Consider the following 17,350-nt stretch of genomic DNA (forward strand, 5'->3'; position numbering starts at 1 on the left):
GACACAACATACCAGAATCTCTGGGATACATTGAAAGCAGTGTGTAGAGGGAAACGTAGCATTAAATGCCCACAAGAGAAAGCAGGAAAGATCTAAAATGGACACCCTCACGTCCCAATTCAAAGAACCAGGGAAGCAAGAGCAAACACAATGCCTGAATCAGTCAGTCAACTTCCAACAGGGCTCCAAGAGAGATTGAACCACCATGCCTCTTTAAATCCACGTTTCTATTTGGAATCTTCAATGAGAGATGAGACACTAAGCAGCTAGTTTTGGTGGAATGGCTGATTTTGTCAATGTTTTCGGTGTGTGAGTGTGTGTGTGTGTGTATGTATAGATAACTAAATTAAACTGATAATCTGGATGCTTACATTTCCATTCATTTAATTTGTGTATGTGAGCCCACGCACACGTATATACACACACACTAACACTTCCAGAACACTGACTTAGTGAAGAACTGGATTTCCAGTGTGTCAGACAAATTTCAGAAAGCGCTGAAGAAGGGCATTTCTGATGGATTTCACCGTTCCTGGAATTTTATTTTCCTTTATAACTTAGAGTTCTTCTCTGGAGATTTAATAGATAAAAGTCTTTTGCAGTGTACGTTATTTCATTGTATTTTTATAATTTATTTAAATTGTCATTTTAAATTGACAAATAAAAATGATATATATTTATGGTGTACAACATGATGTTTCATATATGTATACATTGTGGAATGACACAAAAATCAAGCTAATTAACACATTCGTTTCCTCACATACTGATTTTATGGTGATGAGAACATGTTTCAAATCTACTCTGATAGCACATTTCAAGTATACAGTACATAGTTACCCACTGTGGTTGCCGTGCTGTTCAACATATCTCTAGAACTATTCGTATCTGAAATTTTGTATCATTAGACTAACATCTCCCAATCCCTCCCCGGCCCCTGCCTCGGGTAAGCAGCGTTCTGCTCTCTACGACTCTGAGTTCCACTTTTTTACATTGCACATAGAAGTGAGATCGTGCAGTATTTGTATTTCTGTGTTTGCTTTTTAAAACTTTATGATGTATTGATGTATTTTTTCAGACAGTGTCGGAGTCTGTCACCAAGGCTGGAGTACAGTGACACAAACACGGCTCACCACGGCCTCCACCTCCCGGGGTCAAGAGATCCTCCCACTTCAGCCTCCTGAGTAGCTAGGACTACAGGCGTCCAACACCACACCTGGCTAATTTTTGTATTTTTTGTAGAGATGGTTGATCTCCAACTCCTGGGCTCAACTCTTCCTCCTCCCTTCTCCTCCCAAAGTCCTGGGATTACAGGCCTGAGCCACTGTGTCTGGCCTTTGCTTTATTTCACACCGTAGAACATCCTCTAGGCTCATTCATGTTGCTAATGATAAGATTTCTTTCTTTTTCAAGGCTGAATAGGATTCTATTGGATATATGTACCTATATAGATAGAGAGATAGATAGATAGACATTTATTATTATTGTTTTGGGGGGGATATGGTTTCGCTCGTGTTCCCCAGGCTGGAGTGCAGTGGCATGATTTCGGCTCACTACAACCTCTGCCTCCCAGGCTGAAGTGATTCTCCTGCCTCAGCTGAGATTAAAGGCATGTCCCATCATGTGCGGCCAATTTTGTGTTTCTAGGAGAGATGGGTTTTCACCATGTTGGCCAGGCTGGTCTCGAACTCCAACAATTCTACTTCAACTATTTATTGGATACAAATATTTATGTGTGAGAAACAAGATTTTCAAGAGTGAAAGATTTAAAAACGACTTAATTGTACATCAGTAAGAGGCTGGCTAACTAAATCAGAGTACGTTCATCCTTACAGAAGAATACTATGCAGCTAGAACAAAACCAAATGGAGGAAACTCTTCCAAATGGTAACTTGGAATGATGTTCAAGACTTATTGTAAAATAAGTTTACAGTAAGGTGTAAGGTACCTTATGGCAAAATTCTCTCAGAAATGTGTGTGTGTGGATTTCAAGTCATCCCAGTCCTAGAACATTGTGCTCTTTAGAGATGCCATACCTGTCTTTCCCTTTGTAATATCAAAGCAGTAATATCTTCTCTGGAGGCTTGTTGGGTGAATTGAATGGAAGAAAGTTAAGGAGGTACCAGAACCATTGCTGTTTCCCCTCCGTAGCCCTGCCACCCACTAAAGAAAGTTGGATGAGATTACTTAATGATTTCCCATTAAGTTGTATTTCCAAATATCATGATTACCATTTGAATGTAGTTGGTATGGAGCTTCGTGAGTGTGTGCTTCGTTTATTATGCATCACGTTCAGCTCCTTGTTATTTGCCTCCTAGTTATCATAGTAAAACTCTACTCCTCTACTCCGAGGAGCCCCTACCATCCGTATCGTCACTTTCCGGCCCAGCACTCTTCATGCTCGTTCGTTTAAAGCATTCTACATTGGACAAATGAATCTTGGAAGGCAAAAGCTACTGAATTTAGCGAGTTTGTGGAGGCGTTCCCACCGATCAGCCAGGTGGAGTTCCACACACCCGATGACTGCACAGCTCCTATAAGGCAGCAATATGCTGCAAACCCAGACGGCCACTCTTCTCACCCCTCGTCCCTTTGCTGTTCTGGATAATGAGGTCAATAGTCACCTAGGCAACTTGCAAAACTAACTGAAATGGAGAAAGGCCTTCCGGCTGGTGACTAGCCGAGGTCCACCTGGCCCCAATAAGCTGCTGAACAAGAAGGGCTGCCAGAAATTTCCCCCTAGGGAATTTGGTGGAGACGAAGACCTGCTCACTGGACAACGGTTCCTCCCAGGATACCCCCAAGCTGAAGAAGCGGGCTCTGAGCCACCCCCTTTCACCCTCCTTTTCCCCACCCTGGCCTGCTGAAGGTGCGCGTCAGGATGCGGACTACTGAGCCCTAAAGAAATAAGTCCTTCCACTTTGACCCCACGGAGGATTGCCTGTGCGGATCTTCAACGAGTCTACCAGTGTCTAGACACGGGAGCAGTTCTGTCTGGCACAGCAGCTCCCTCAAGGAAGACAAGAGTGAGGAGAAAGGAAACTCAAGTCTGACCATTCTGTCCTGGGAGACAAGAGGAGGATCTCATCTCTCATCTTTCCAAGCAAGGCAACGAGACTTTCTCTCATCTTTCCAAGCAAGGCAAGGAGACTTTTTCTCATGAGGAAACAAAAAGAAGTTGGAAGGAACGAAACCAGCCTGGAAGGTGAATTCCTAAGGATTGCCCATTGAAACTGACAAAATGGCCCTTGTTTGACGAGAGGAATGAGCAGAGCATTGATGTGGTCAAAAAGGACTCGAGTGAGACTTTCCCAGCATGTTTCTACCAAAGCTTTGTCTAAGTTTCGCAAAACACTCTCCTAATAAGCAGATGTTTGGCTCTTCAGAAAGTCAACATGCAAAATGCCTTGAGCGTCCCATAACACTGATGCCATGATGTTGCCTTTGGTCTGCCCTCCTTTTCCTTTGACTGGACCACTGCCATCTCTTGGTAGCCATCGCTTTGATGACGCTTTGTCTTCAGGATCATATTGGCAAAGCCATGTTCCAAATTCCGGTTACAATTTGTCAAACAGGTGCCCCAGGATCGTGATCCCTCCTGTTGAAAATTTCCACTGATAGCTCTCGTCGTCACTGCAGCTGATCTGGGCACAATGGTTTTCACAGCCACTGCAGGATTCATCTTCCACATCTTCTCATCTCTTCTTGAAACAAGCCATACCTCCGTAAAGAGTTGATTTCTTTGGGCTAGTGTCCTTAGAAGCTTTTCTTCAAACATCAATGATTTCTTCATTCTTCCACCCAAGCTTCACCGTCAATTGGATGTTTGCTCTTGCTGCAATTTTAGCGGAATTCAAGTTGCACTGATAGGAGGCCTTTTCAGTGGATGTCTCATCCTTCTTAGTGCCTCCAATGAGATCCAGTTCAGAAAGGTTGTAAGAAGTTAGTACATGTTTATTTTAGTGAAAACGAATTGAAATCCATGCATAGATTTCTCACCATGTACATTTTCTATGAACTTTCGGAAGACCCCCTGTACTGAATATTGCCCAAATCCTGGGAGAGAAGTGGATGCGGTCCACTTCCTGTCTTCAGTTTGCCCACAGTGGAGGAGTGCACAGAGCAGGGAAAGGCAGCCCCAGAGAGAGGCATGCCCTCCAGCATGCGGCAGACTGCTGGCCCAGTCCTGGCTCCATGGGTTGCTGTGTGGGCCCAGCAAGCTGAACAACCTCCCTGAACCTTAATTTAATCCTAGGTAGCCCAATTCCACTCGCTATTATAGGACTGCTGTGCAGGGACAGTCAATTAACTTAAGAAAAGGAACCTAGCTCCAAGGTTGGCAACCGGGAATTCCAGTTGATTCCATGGGCGGACCCCCTGAGGAATTCCCAAGCTGAAGTCTCGTGGAAGATGAGGTTCAGTGTGACTAGACTGAAGCACCAATCCAATGAAGGGGAAGTCCCACCCACTCTGCCCTGTGCCTGTATAAAGGTGAGGCGGGGCGGCCGCGCCACTCATTGAAGCCGCCAGTTGGGAGAGGAGCAGAGCCAGGCCGGTGCTCCCGAAGGCAGCAAGATGTTGCGAGCCACAGCTCCCTGCTGGTTCCCACCTGCATACCCAGAAGCTAAGAAGGTGGCCGAGGAGGCGGCCCACGAGGCAAGCCGCCATTTGGGAGAGGAGCAGAGCCAGGTCGGTGTTCCCGAAGGCAGCAAGATGTTGCGAGCCACAGCTCCCTGCTGGTTCCCACCTGCATGCCCAGAAGCCAAGAAGGTGGCCGAGGAGGCGGCCCTCGAGGCAAGCCGCCAGTTGGGAGAGGAGCAGAGCCAGGCCGGTGCTCCCGAAGGCAGCAAGATGTTGCGAGCCACAGCTCCCTGCTGGTTCCCACCTGCATACCCAGAAGCTAAGAAGGTGGCCGAGGAGGCGCCCCACGAGGCAAGCCGCCATTTGGGAGTGGAGCAGAGCCAGGTCGGTGTTCCCGAAGGCAGCAAGATGTTGCGAGCCACAGCTCCCTGCTGGTTCCCTCCTGCATACCCAGAAGCCAAGAAGGTGGCCGAGGAGGCGGCCCTCGAGGCTCCAGAATTCCCACTGCCCTCTCATCAGCCTGCCCAGAGCTTCGGGCTCTGCGTGCCCCAGATGCACAACCAGGCCTCAGCACTCGTGGACATCCGGGCGGAGCCCCAGAATAGGGGTCCGGCGGTGCCCCCAGCGTGGCCCAAGATGGCGACGGAGGCGTGGTACTTCCCCGCGCAGAGGGGGTCGGCCTGCTGCTTGCCAGCCGCCCCAAGGCTGACAGAGAGGCCCTGTGGAGTCCGCATCTCAGCCCCCAGGGAGAGGAAGAGGATCGCCCACTTTCCCAGCCCCTGCTTGGTCGCAGGTCGCACCGATGCCAAGAGAACCCGGGTGGCCGGCAGCAGCCAACGCTCCAATGGCTCCAGGGTCGGCACACAGCCACGGAAGACTGGTCGCAACAGACGGGGGAGGGCATGCAAGACCTCCACCACACTCAGCTCTAAGCGAATCGTCCGTCGTCCATCCTTACCGACTTGGAAGAAACCCATTATCCTCCGAAGGTCTCGCTGCCAAGTCCCCACCGTCATCCGCCGAGGCTATCTCCAACTGTTCACCAAAGAGTGTCTCAAGTTCTGCGCCTCCCAGCAGGTGGCCGAGGAGAAGGCGCTGAACGAGGAGAAGGTGGCCTACGACTGCAGCCCCAACAAGAACATGTACCTGAATGTGGTCCTGAACACCCTCAAGAGACTGAAGGGCCTGACCCCCAGCTCCATGCCGGGCCTCAGCAGGGCCGCCCTGTACAGCCGCCTCCAGGAGTTCCTGCTCACCCAGGACCAGCTCAAGGAGAACGGCTACCCCTTCCCGCACCCCGAGCGGCCCGGAGGCGCCGTCCTCTTCACTGGCCAGGGGAAGGGGCCCGGCGACTCCTCCTGCAGGGTCTGCTGCCGTTGTGGCACCGACTACCTGGTGTCCTCCTCGGGCCGCTGTCTACGCGACCAGTTGTGTTATTATCACTGGGGGCGGGTCCGCTCCAGCCAAGTGGCTGGAGGCCGGGTTAGCCAGTACACCTGCTGTGCAGCTGCTCCTGGCTCAGTGGGCTGCCAGGTGGCGAAGCAGCACGTGCGGGACGGCCGCAAGGAGAGCCTCCATGGCTTCGTGAAGACCTTCAAGAAAGAGTTTTCCACAGACGCTTATCCAGGAATCTACGCCTTGGACTGTGAGATGTGCTACACCACGCATGGCCTGGAGCTGACCCGCGTCACCGTGGTGGACGCCGACATGCAAGTGGTGTACGACACCTTCGTCAAGCCCGACAACGAGATCGTGGACTACAACACCAGGTTTTCCGGAGTGACCGAGGCCGACGTCGCCAAGACGAGCGTCACGTTGCCCGAAGTCCAAGCCATCCTGCTGAGCTTTTTCAGCGCCCAAACCATCCTCATCGGGCACAGCCTGGAGAGCGATCTGCTGGCCCTCAAGCTGATCCACAGCACCGTGGTGGACACGGCCGTGCTCTTCCCGCACTACCTGGGTTTCCCCTACAAGCGTTCCCTCAGGAATCTCGCGGCCGACTACCTGGGACAGATCATCCAGGACAGCCAGGACGGCCACAACTCCAGCGAGGACGCAAACGCCTGCCTGCAGCTGGCGATGTGGAAGGTTCGACAGCGCGCCCAGATCCAGCCACGCCACCGGTCCGCCTCTCCCGCCGCCCTGGCCTGTCCTGAGCCCCAGGCCTCTTCCCAAACTGCCATCGATCCCGAGAGCTAGCCCTGTCCACCTCGCCGCAAAGCGAAAGAAACTGGAGCAGCCGGCGGCAGGAGAGGGCCAAAAGCCAAGACTAACCCCGACCCCGGACTCCCAGTCCCCCGGAGTCCCTGCCGCGGGCCGTCGTCCCTGTCCCCATCCCTCTGCCCCTCCCAGACCTCTGTCCTTCCACCAATGGGCTCCCCGAGGCCCCAGCCGCCACTCCCAGTCCCCGGAGACCCTGCCGCCGCCCCTGGCGCCTGTGCCCATCCCTCTGCCCCTCCCAGACCTCTGGCCTTCCACCACTAGCCTCCCCCAGCCCACCTGGACTTCCCCGGCCTCTGACAACAAGGCCAGCCCCCAGGCCCACCAGCCTCCTGATCGTCTTCGTTCTTGGGCCTCTTCCCCTTCTGTGGGGCTGTCTGAACCTCCCCTCCCCCACCCGATTTTTCCCCCGCCCCCGGGGCAGGCGCAGAATAAATGTCTGTATGAAGTTAAAAATTAAAAATAAAAAAAAAGCTAAAAACCACTCAAAGTCCTTTGCTTTTGAATGTGCGCTTACCTGGTTTTCTCTAGAGGCACCACTGTGAGGTGGCTCAAGCCCTTAGGCTCTGGAGTTAGACATCTGGGTTCCCATTCCAATTCCACCACTGACTAGCTTTGTCATATTGGACGCATAACTTTTTTGCGCTTCTACTTCTTGATCTTTCAAGTGTCATCAGAAGATAATTAGACACCCACACAATAGCAATGGGAGATTTTAACACCCCACCGTCAACATGAAACAGATCAACGAGACAGAAAGTTGAAAAGGATATCCAGGAACTGAACTTAGCTCTGCACCAAGCAGACCGAATAGACATCTACATTAACTCTCCACCCCAAATCAACAGAATATACATTCTTCTCAGCACCACATCACACTTATTCCAAAACTGACCACATAGTTGGAAGGAAAGCACTCCTCCGCAAATGCAAAAGAACAGAAATTACAACCAACTGTCTCTCAGACCCCAGGGCAGTCAAACTGGACCTCAGGATGAAGAAACTCACTCAAAACCGCTCAACTACACGGAAACGGAGCAATCTGCTCCTGAGTGACTACTGGGTACATAGCGAAATGAAGACAGAATAAAGATGTTCTTTGAAACCAATGAGAACCAAGACACAACATACCAGAATCTCTGGGATACATTGAAAGCAGTGTGTAGAGGGAAACGTAGCATTAAATGCCCACAAGAGAAAGCAGGAAAGATCTAAAATGGACACCCTCACGTCCCAATTCAAAGAACCAGGGAAGCAAGAGCAAACACAATGCCTGAATCAGTCAGTCAACTTCCAACAGGGCTCCAAGAGAGAATGAACCACCATGCCTCTTTAAATCCACGTTTCTATTTGGAATCTTCAATGAGAGATGAGACACTAAGCAGCTAGTTTTGGTGGAATGGCTGATTTTGTCAATGTTTTCGGTGTGTGAGTGTGTGTGTGTGTGTGTACGTATGGATAACTAAATTAAACTGATAATCTGGATGCTTACATTTCCATTCATTTAATTTGTGTATGTGAGCCCACGCACACGTATATACACACACACTAACACTTCCAGAACACTGACTTAGTGAAGAACTGGATTTCCAGTGTGTCAGACAAATTTCAGAAAGCGCTGAAGAAGGGCATTTCTGATGGATTTCACCGTTCCTGGAATTTTATTTTCCTTTATAACTTAGAGTTCTTCTCTGGAGATTTAATAGATAAAAGTCTTTTGCAGTGTACGTTATTTCATTGTATTTTTATAATTTATTTGAATTGTCATTTGAAATTGACAAATAAAAATGATATATATTTATGGTGTACAACATGATGTTTCATATATGTATACATTGTGGAATGACACAAAAATCAAGCTAATTAACACATTCGTTTCCTCACATACTGATTTTATGGTGATGAGAACATGTTTCAAATCTACTCTGATAGCACATTTCAAGTATACAGTACATAGTTACCCACTGTGGTTGCCGTGCTGTTCAACATATCTCTAGAACTATTCGTATCTGAAATTTTGTATCATTAGACTAACATCTCCCAATCCCTCCCCGGCCCCTGCCTCGGGTAAGCAGCGTTCTGCTCTCTACGACTCTGAGTTCCACTTTTTTACATTGCACATAGAAGTGAGATCGTGCAGTATTTGTATTTCTGTGTTTGCTTTTTAAAACTTTATGATGTATTGATGTATTTTTTCAGACAGTGTCGGAGTCTGTCACCAAGGCTGGAGTACAGTGACACAAACACGGCTCACCACGGCCTCCACCTCCCGGGGTCAAGAGATCCTCCCACTTCAGCCTCCTGAGTAGCTAGGACTACAGGCGTCCAACACCACACCTGGCTAATTTTTGTATTTTTTGTAGAGATGGTTGATCTCCAACTCCTGGGCTCAACTCTTCCTCCTCCCTTCTCCTCCCAAAGTCCTGGGATTACAGGCCTGAGCCACTGTGTCTGGCCTTTGCTTTATTTCACACAGTAGAACATCCTCTAGGCTCATTCATGTTGCTAATGATAAGATTTCTTTCTTTTTCAAGGCTGAATAGGATTCTATTGGATATATGTACCTATATAGATAGATAGATAGATAGATAGATAGACATTTATTATTATTGTTTTGGGGGGGATATGGTTTCGCTCGTGTTCCCCAGGCTGGAGTGCAGTGGCATGATTTCGGCTCACTACAACCTCTGCCTCCCAGGCTGAAGTGATTCTCCTGCCTCAGCTGAGATTAAAGGCATGTCCCATCATGTGCGGCCAATTTTGTGTTTCTAGGAGAGATGGGTTTTCACCATGTTGGCCAGGCTGGTCTCGAACTCCAACAATTCTACTTCAACTATTTATTGGAAACAAATACTTATGTGTGAGAAACAAGATTTTCAAGAGTGAAAGATTTAAAAACGACTTAATTGTACATCAGTAAGAGGCTGGCTAACTAAATCAGAGTACGTTCATCCTTACAGAAGAATACTATGCAGCTAGAACAAAACCAAATGGAGGAAACTCTTCCAAATGGTAACTTGGAATGATGTTCAAGACTTATTGTAAAATAAGTTTACAGTAAGGTGTAAGGTACCTTATGGCAAAATTCTCTCAGAAATGTGTGTGTGTGGATTTCAAGTCATCCCAGTCCTAGAACATTGTGCTCTTTAGAGATGCCATACCTGTCTTTCCCTTTGTAATATCAAAGCAGTAATATCTTCTCTGGAGGCTTGTTGGGTGAATTGAATGGAAGAAAGTTAAGGAGGTACCAGAACCATTGCTGTTTCCCCTCCGTAGCCCTGCCACCCACTAAAGAAAGTTGGATGAGATTACTTAATGATTTCCCATTAAGTTGTATTTCCAAATATCATGATTACCATTTGAATGTAGTTGGTATGGAGCTTCGTGAGTGTGTGCTTCGTTTATTATGCATCACGTTCAGCTCCTTGTTATTTGCCTCCTAGTTATCATAGTAAAACTCTACTCCTCTACTCCGAGGAGCCCCTACCATCCGTATCGTCACTTTCCGGCCCAGCACTCTTCATGCTCGTTCGTTTAAAGCATTCTACATTGGGCAAATGAATCTTGGAAGGCAAAAGCTACTGAATTTAGCGAGTTTGTGGAGGCGTTCCCACCGATCAGCCAGGTGGAGTTCCACACACCCGATGACTGCACAACTCCTATAAGGCAGCAATATGCTGCAAACCCAGACGGCCACTCTTCTCACCCCTCGTCCCTTTGCTGTTCTGGATAATGAGGTCAATAGTCACCTAGGCAACTTGCAAAACTAACTGAAATGGAGAAAGGCCTTCCGGCTGGTGACTAGCCGAGGTCCACCTGGCCCCAATAAGCTGCTGAACAAGAAGGGCTGCCAGAAATTTCCCCCTAGGGAATTTGGTGGAGACGAAGACCTGCTCACTGGACAACGGTTCTTCCCAGGATACCCCCAAGCTGAAGAAGCGGGCTCTGAGCCACCCCCTTTCACCCTCCTTTTCCCCACCCTGGCCTGCTGAAGGTGCGCGTCAGGATGCGGACTACTGAGCCCTAAAGAAATAAGTCCTTCCACTTTGACCCCACGGAGGATTGCCTGTGCGGATCTTCAACGAGTCTACCAGTGTCTAGACACGGGAGCAGTTCTGTCTGGCACAGCAGCTCCCTCAAGGAAGACAAGAGTGAGGAGAAAGGAAACTCAAGTCTGACCATTCTGCCCTGGGAGACAAGAGGAGGATCTCATCTCTCATCTTTCCAAGCAAGGCAACGAGACTTTCTCTCATCTTTCCAAGCAAGGCAAGGAGACTTTTTCTCATGAGGAAACAAAAAGAAGTTGGAAGGAACGAAACCAGCCTGGAAGGTGAATTCCTAAGGATTGCCCATTGAAACTGACAAAATGGCCCTTGTTTGACGAGAGGAATGAGCAGAGCATTGATGTGGTCAAAAAGGACTCGAGTGAGACTTTCCCAGCATGTTTCTACCAAAGCTTTGTCTAAGTTTCGCAAAACACTCTCCTAATAAGCAGATGTTTGGCTCTTCAGAAAGTCAACATGCAAAATGCCTTGAGCGTCCCATAACACTGATGCCATGATGTTGCCTTTGGTCTGCCCTCCTTTTCCTTTGACTGGACCACTGTCATCTCTTGGTAGCCATCGCTTTGATGACGCTTTGTCTTCAGGATCATATTGGCAAAGCCATGTTCCAAATTCCGGTTACAATTTGTCAAACAGGTGCCCCAGGATCGTGATCCCTCCTGTTGAAAATTTCCACTGATAGCTCTCGTCGTCACTGCAGCTGATCTGGGCACAATGGTTTTCACAGCCACTGCAGGATTCATCTTCCACATCTTCTCATCTCTTCTTGAAACAAGCCATACCTCCGTAAAGAGTTGATTTCTTTGGGCTAGTGTCCTTAGAAGCTTTTCTTCAAACATCAATGATTTCTTCATTCTTCCACCCAAGCTTCACCGTCAATTGGATGTTTGCTCTTGCTGCAATTTTAGCGGAATTCAAGTTGCACTGATAGGAGGCCTTTTCAGTGGATGTCCCATCCTTCTTAGTGCCTCCAATGAGATCCAGTTCAGAAAGGTTGTAAGAAGTTAGTACATGTTTATTTTAGTGAAAACGAATTGAAATCCATGCATAGATTTCTCACCATGTACATTTTCTATGAACTTTCGGAAGACCCCCTGTACTGAATATTGCCCAAATCCTGGGAGAGAAGTGGATGCGGTCCACTTCCTGTCTTCAGTTTGCCCACAGTGGAGGAGTGCACAGAGCAGGGAAAGGCAGCCCCAGAGAGAGGCATGCCCTCCAGCATGCGGCAGACTGCTGGCCCAGTCCTGGCTCCATGGGTTGCTGTGTGGGCCCAGCAAGCTGACCAACCTCCCTGAACCTTAACTTAATCCTAGGTAGCCCAATTCCACTCGCTATTATAGGACTGCTGTGCAGGGACAGTCAATTAACTTAAGAAAAGGAACCTAGCTCCAAGGTTGGCAACCGGGAATTCCAGTTGATTCCATGGGCGGACCCCCTGAGGAATCCCCAAGCTGAAGTCTCGTGGAAGATGAGGTTCAGTGTGACTAGACTGAAGCACCAATCCAATGAAGGGGAAGTCCCACCCACTCTGCCCTGTGCCTGTATAAAGGTGAGGCGGGGCGGCCGCGCCACTCATTGAAGCCGCCAGTTGGGAGAGGAGCAGAGCCAGGCCGGTGCTCCCGAAGGCAGCAAGATGTTGCGAGCCACAGCTCCCTGCTGGTTCCCACCTGCATACCCAGAAGCTAAGAAGGTGGCCGAGGAGGCGGCCCACGAGGCAAGCCGCCATTTGGGAGAGGAGCAGAGCCAGGTCGGTGTTCCTGAAGGCAGCAAGATGTTGCGAGCCACAGCTCCCTGCTGGTTCCCACCTGCATGCCCAGAAGCCAAGAAGGTGGCCGAGGAGGCGGCCCTCGAGGCAAGCCGCCAGTTGGGAGAGGAGCAGAGCCAGGCCGGTGCTCCCGAAGGCGGCAAGATGTTGCGAGCCACAGCTCCCTGCTGGTTCCCACCTGCATACCCAGAAGCTAAGAAGGTGGCCGAGGAGGCGCCCCACGAGGCAAGCCGCCATTTGGGAGTGGAGCAGAGCCAGGTCGGTGTTCCCGAAGGCAGCAAGATGTTGCGAGCCACAGCTCCCTGCTGGTTCCCTCCTGCATACCCAGAAGCCAAGAAGGTGGCCGAGGAGGCGGCCCTCGAGGCTCCAGAATTCCCACTGCCCTCTCATCAGCCTGCCCAGAGCTTCGGGCTCTGCGTGCCCCAGATGCACAACCAGGCCTCAGCACTCGTGGACATCCGGGCGGAGCCCCAGAATAGGGGTCCGGCGGTGCCCCCAGCGTGGCCCAAGATGGCGACGGAGGCGTGGTACTTCCCCGCGCAGAGGGGGTCGGCCTGCTGCTTGCCAGCCGCCCCAAGGCTGACAGAGAGGCCCTGTGGAGTCCGCATCTCAGCCCCCAGGGAGAGGAAGAGGATCGCCCACTTTCCCAGCCCCTGCTTGGTCGCAGGTCGCACCGATGCCAAGAGAACCCGGGTGGCCGGCAGCAGCCAACGCTCCAATGGCTCCAGGGTCGGCACACAGCCACGGAAGACTGGTCGCAACAGACGGGGGAGGGCATGCAAGACCTCCACCACACTCAGCTCTAAGCGAATCGTCCGTCGTCCATCCTTACCGACTTGGAAGAAACCCATTATCCTCCGAAGGTCTCGCTGCCAAGTCCCCACCGTCATCCGCCGAGGCTATCTCCAACTGTTCACCAAAGAGTGTCTCAAGTTCTGCGCCTCCCAGCAGGAGGCCGAGGAGAAGGCGCTGAACGAGGAGAAGGTGGCCTACGACTGCAGCCCCAACAAGAACATGTACCTGAATGTGGTCCTGAACACCCTCAAGAGACTGAAGGGCCTGACCCCCAGCTCCATGCCGGGCCTCAGCAGGGCCGCCCTGTACAGCCGCCTCCAGGAGTTCCTGCTCACCCAGGACCAGCTCAAGGAGAACGGCTACCCCTTCCCGCACCCCGAGCGGCCCGGAGGCGCCGTCCTCTTCACTGGCCAGGGGAAGGGGCCCGGCGACTCCTCCTGCAGGGTCTGCTGCCGTTGTGGCACCGACTACCTGGTGTCCTCCTCGGGCCGCTGTCTACGCGACCAGTTGTGTTATTATCACTGGGGGCGGGTCCGCTCCAGCCAAGTGGCTGGAGGCCGGGTTAGCCAGTACACCTGCTGTGCAGCTGCTCCTGGCTCAGTGGGCTGCCAGGTGGCGAAGCAGCACGTGCGGGACGGCCGCAAGGAGAGCCTCCATGGCTTCGTGAAGACCTTCAAGAAAGAGTTTTCCACAGACGCTTATCCAGGAATCTACGCCATGGACTGTGAGATGTGCTACACCACGCATGGCCTGGAGCTGACCCGCGTCACCGTGGTGGACGCCGACATGCAAGTGGTGTACGACACCTTCGTCAAGCCCGACAACGAGATCGTGGACTACAACACCAGGTTTTCCGGAGTGACCGAGGCCGACGTCGCCAAGACGAGCGTCACGTTGCCCGAAGTCCAAGCCATCCTGCTGAGCTTTTTCAGCGCCCAAACCATCCTCATCGGGCACAGCCTGGAGAGCGATCTGCTGGCCCTCAAGCTGATCCACAGCACCGTGGTGGACACGGCCGTGCTCTTCCCGCACTACCTGGGTTTCCCCTACAAGCGTTCCCTCAGGAATCTCGCGGCCGACTACCTGGGACAGATCATCCAGGACAGCCAGGACGGCCACAACTCCAGCGAGGACGCAAACGCCTGCCTGCAGCTGGCGATGTGGAAGGTTCGACAGCGCGCCCAGATCCAGCCACGCCACCGGTCCGCCTCTCCCGCCGCCCTGGCCTGTCCTGAGCCCCAGGCCTCTTCCCAAACTGCCATCGATCCCGAGAGCTAGCCCTGTCCACCTCGCCGCAAAGCGAAAGAAACTGGAGCAGCCGGCGGCAGGAGAGGGCCAAAAGCCAAGACTAACCCCGACCCCGGACTCCCAGTCCCCCGGAGTCCCTGCCGCGGGCCGTCGTCCCTGTCCCCATCCCTCTGCCCCTCCCAGACCTCTGTCCTTCCACCAATGGGCTCCCCGAGGCCCCAGCCGCCACTCCCAGTCCCCGGAGACCCTGCCGCCGCCCCTGGCGCCTGTGCCCATCCCTCTGCCCCTCCCAGACCTCTGGCCTTCCACCACTAGCCTCCCCCAGCCCACCTGGACTTCCCCGGCCTCTGACAACAAGGCCAGCCCCCAGGCCCACCAGCCTCCTGATCGTCTTCGTTCTTGGGCCTCTTCCCCTTCTGTGGGGCTGTCTGAACCTCCCCTCCCCCACCCGATTTTTCCCCCGCCCCCGGGGCAGGCGCAGAATAAATGTCTGTATGAAGTTAAAAATTAAAAATAAAAAAAAAGCTAAAAACCACTCAAAGTCCTTTGCTTTTGAATGTGCGCTTACCTGGTTTTCTCTAGAGGCACCACTGTGAGGTGGCTCAAGCCCTTAGGCTCTGGAGTTAGACATCTGGGTTCCCATTCCAATTCCACCACTGACTAGCTTTGTCATATTGGACGCATAACTTTTTTGCGCTTCTACTTCTTGATCTTTCAAGTGTCATCAGAAGATAATTAGACACCCACACAATAGCAATGGGAGATTTTAACACCCCACCGTCAACATGAAACAGATCAACGAGACAGAAAGTTGAAAAGGATATCCAGGAACTGAACTTAGCTCTGCACCAAGCAGACCGAATAGACATCTACATTAACTCTCCACCCCAAATCAACAGAATATACATTCTTCTCAGCACCACATCACACTTATTCCAAAACTGACCACATAGTTGGAAGGAAAGCACTCCTCCGCAAATGCAAAAGAACAGAAATTACAACCAACTGTCTCTCAGACCCCAGGGCAGTCAAACTGGACCTCAGGATGAAGAAACTCACTCAAAACCGCTCAACTACACGGAAACGGAGCAATCTGCTCCTGAGTGACTACTGGGTACATAGCGAAATGAAGACAGAATAAAGATGTTCTTTGAAACCAATGAGAACCAAGACACAACATACCAGAATCTCTGGGATACATTGAAAGCAGTGTGTAGAGGGAAACGTAGCATTAAATGCCCACAAGAGAAAGCAGGAAAGATCTAAAATGGACACCCTCACGTCCCAATTCAAAGAACCAGGGAAGCAAGAGCAAACACAATGCCTGAATCAGTCAGTCAACTTCCAACAGGGCTCCAAGAGAGAATGAACCACCATGCCTCTTTAAATCCACGTTTCTATTTGGAATCTTCAATGAGAGATGAGACACTAAGCAGCTAGTTTTGGTGGAATGGCTGATTTTGTCAATGTTTTCGGTGTGTGAGTGTGTGTGTGTGTGTGTATGTATGGATAACTAAATTAAACTGATAATCTGGATGCTTACATTTCCATTCATTTAATTTGTGTATGTGAGCCCACGCACACGTATATACACACACACTAACACTTCCAGAACACTGACTTAGTGAAGAACTGGATTTCCAGTGTGTCAGACAAATTTCAGAAAGCGCTGAAGAAGGGCATTTCTGATGGATTTCACCGTTCCTGGAATTTTATTTTCCTTTATAACTTAGAGTTCTTCTCTGGAGATTTAATAGATAAAAGTCTTTTGCAGTGTACGTTATTTCATTGTATTTTTATAATTTATTTGAATTGTCATTTGAAATTGACAAATAAAAATGATAGATATTTATGGTGTACAACATGATGTTTCATATATGTATACATTGTGGAATGACACAAAAATCAAGCTAATTAACACATTCGTTTCCTCACATACTGATTTTATGGTGATGAGAACATGTTTCAAATCTACTCTGATAGCACATTTCAAGTATACAGTACATAGTTACCCACTGTGGTTGCCGTGCTGTTCAACATATCTCTAGAACTATTCGTATCTGAAATTTTGTATCATTAGACTAACATCTCCCAATCCCTCCCCGGCCCCTGCCTCGGGTAAGCAGCGTTCTGCTCTCTACGACTCTGAGTTCCACTTTTTTACATTGCACATAGAAGTGAGATCGTGCAGTATTTGTATTTCTGTGTTTGCTTTTTAAAACTTTATGATGTATTGATGTATTTTTTCAGACAGTGTCGGAGTCTGTCACCAAGGCTGGAGTACAGTGACACAAACACGGCTCACCACGGCCTCCACCTCCCGGGGTCAAGAGATCCTCCCACTTCAGCCTCCTGAGTAGCTAGGACTACAGGCGTCCAACACCACACCTGGCTAATTTTTGTATTTTTTGTAGAGATGGTTGATCTCCAACTCCTGGGCTCAACTCTTCCTCCTCCCTTCTCCTCCCAAAGTCCTGGGATTACAGGCCTGAGCCACTGTGTCTGGCCTTTGCTTTATTTCACACAGTAGAACATCCTCTAGGCTCATTCATGTTGCTAATGATAAGATTTCTTTCTTTTTCAAGGCTGAATAGGATTCTATTGGATATATGTACCTATATAGATAGATAGATAGATAGATAGATATACATTTATTATTATTGTTTTGGGGGGG

This window comes from Pongo pygmaeus, chromosome 7, assembly GCF_028885625.2.
Source record: "Pongo pygmaeus isolate AG05252 chromosome 7, NHGRI_mPonPyg2-v2.0_pri, whole genome shotgun sequence".
NCBI lineage: Eukaryota > Metazoa > Chordata > Mammalia > Primates > Hominidae > Pongo > Pongo pygmaeus.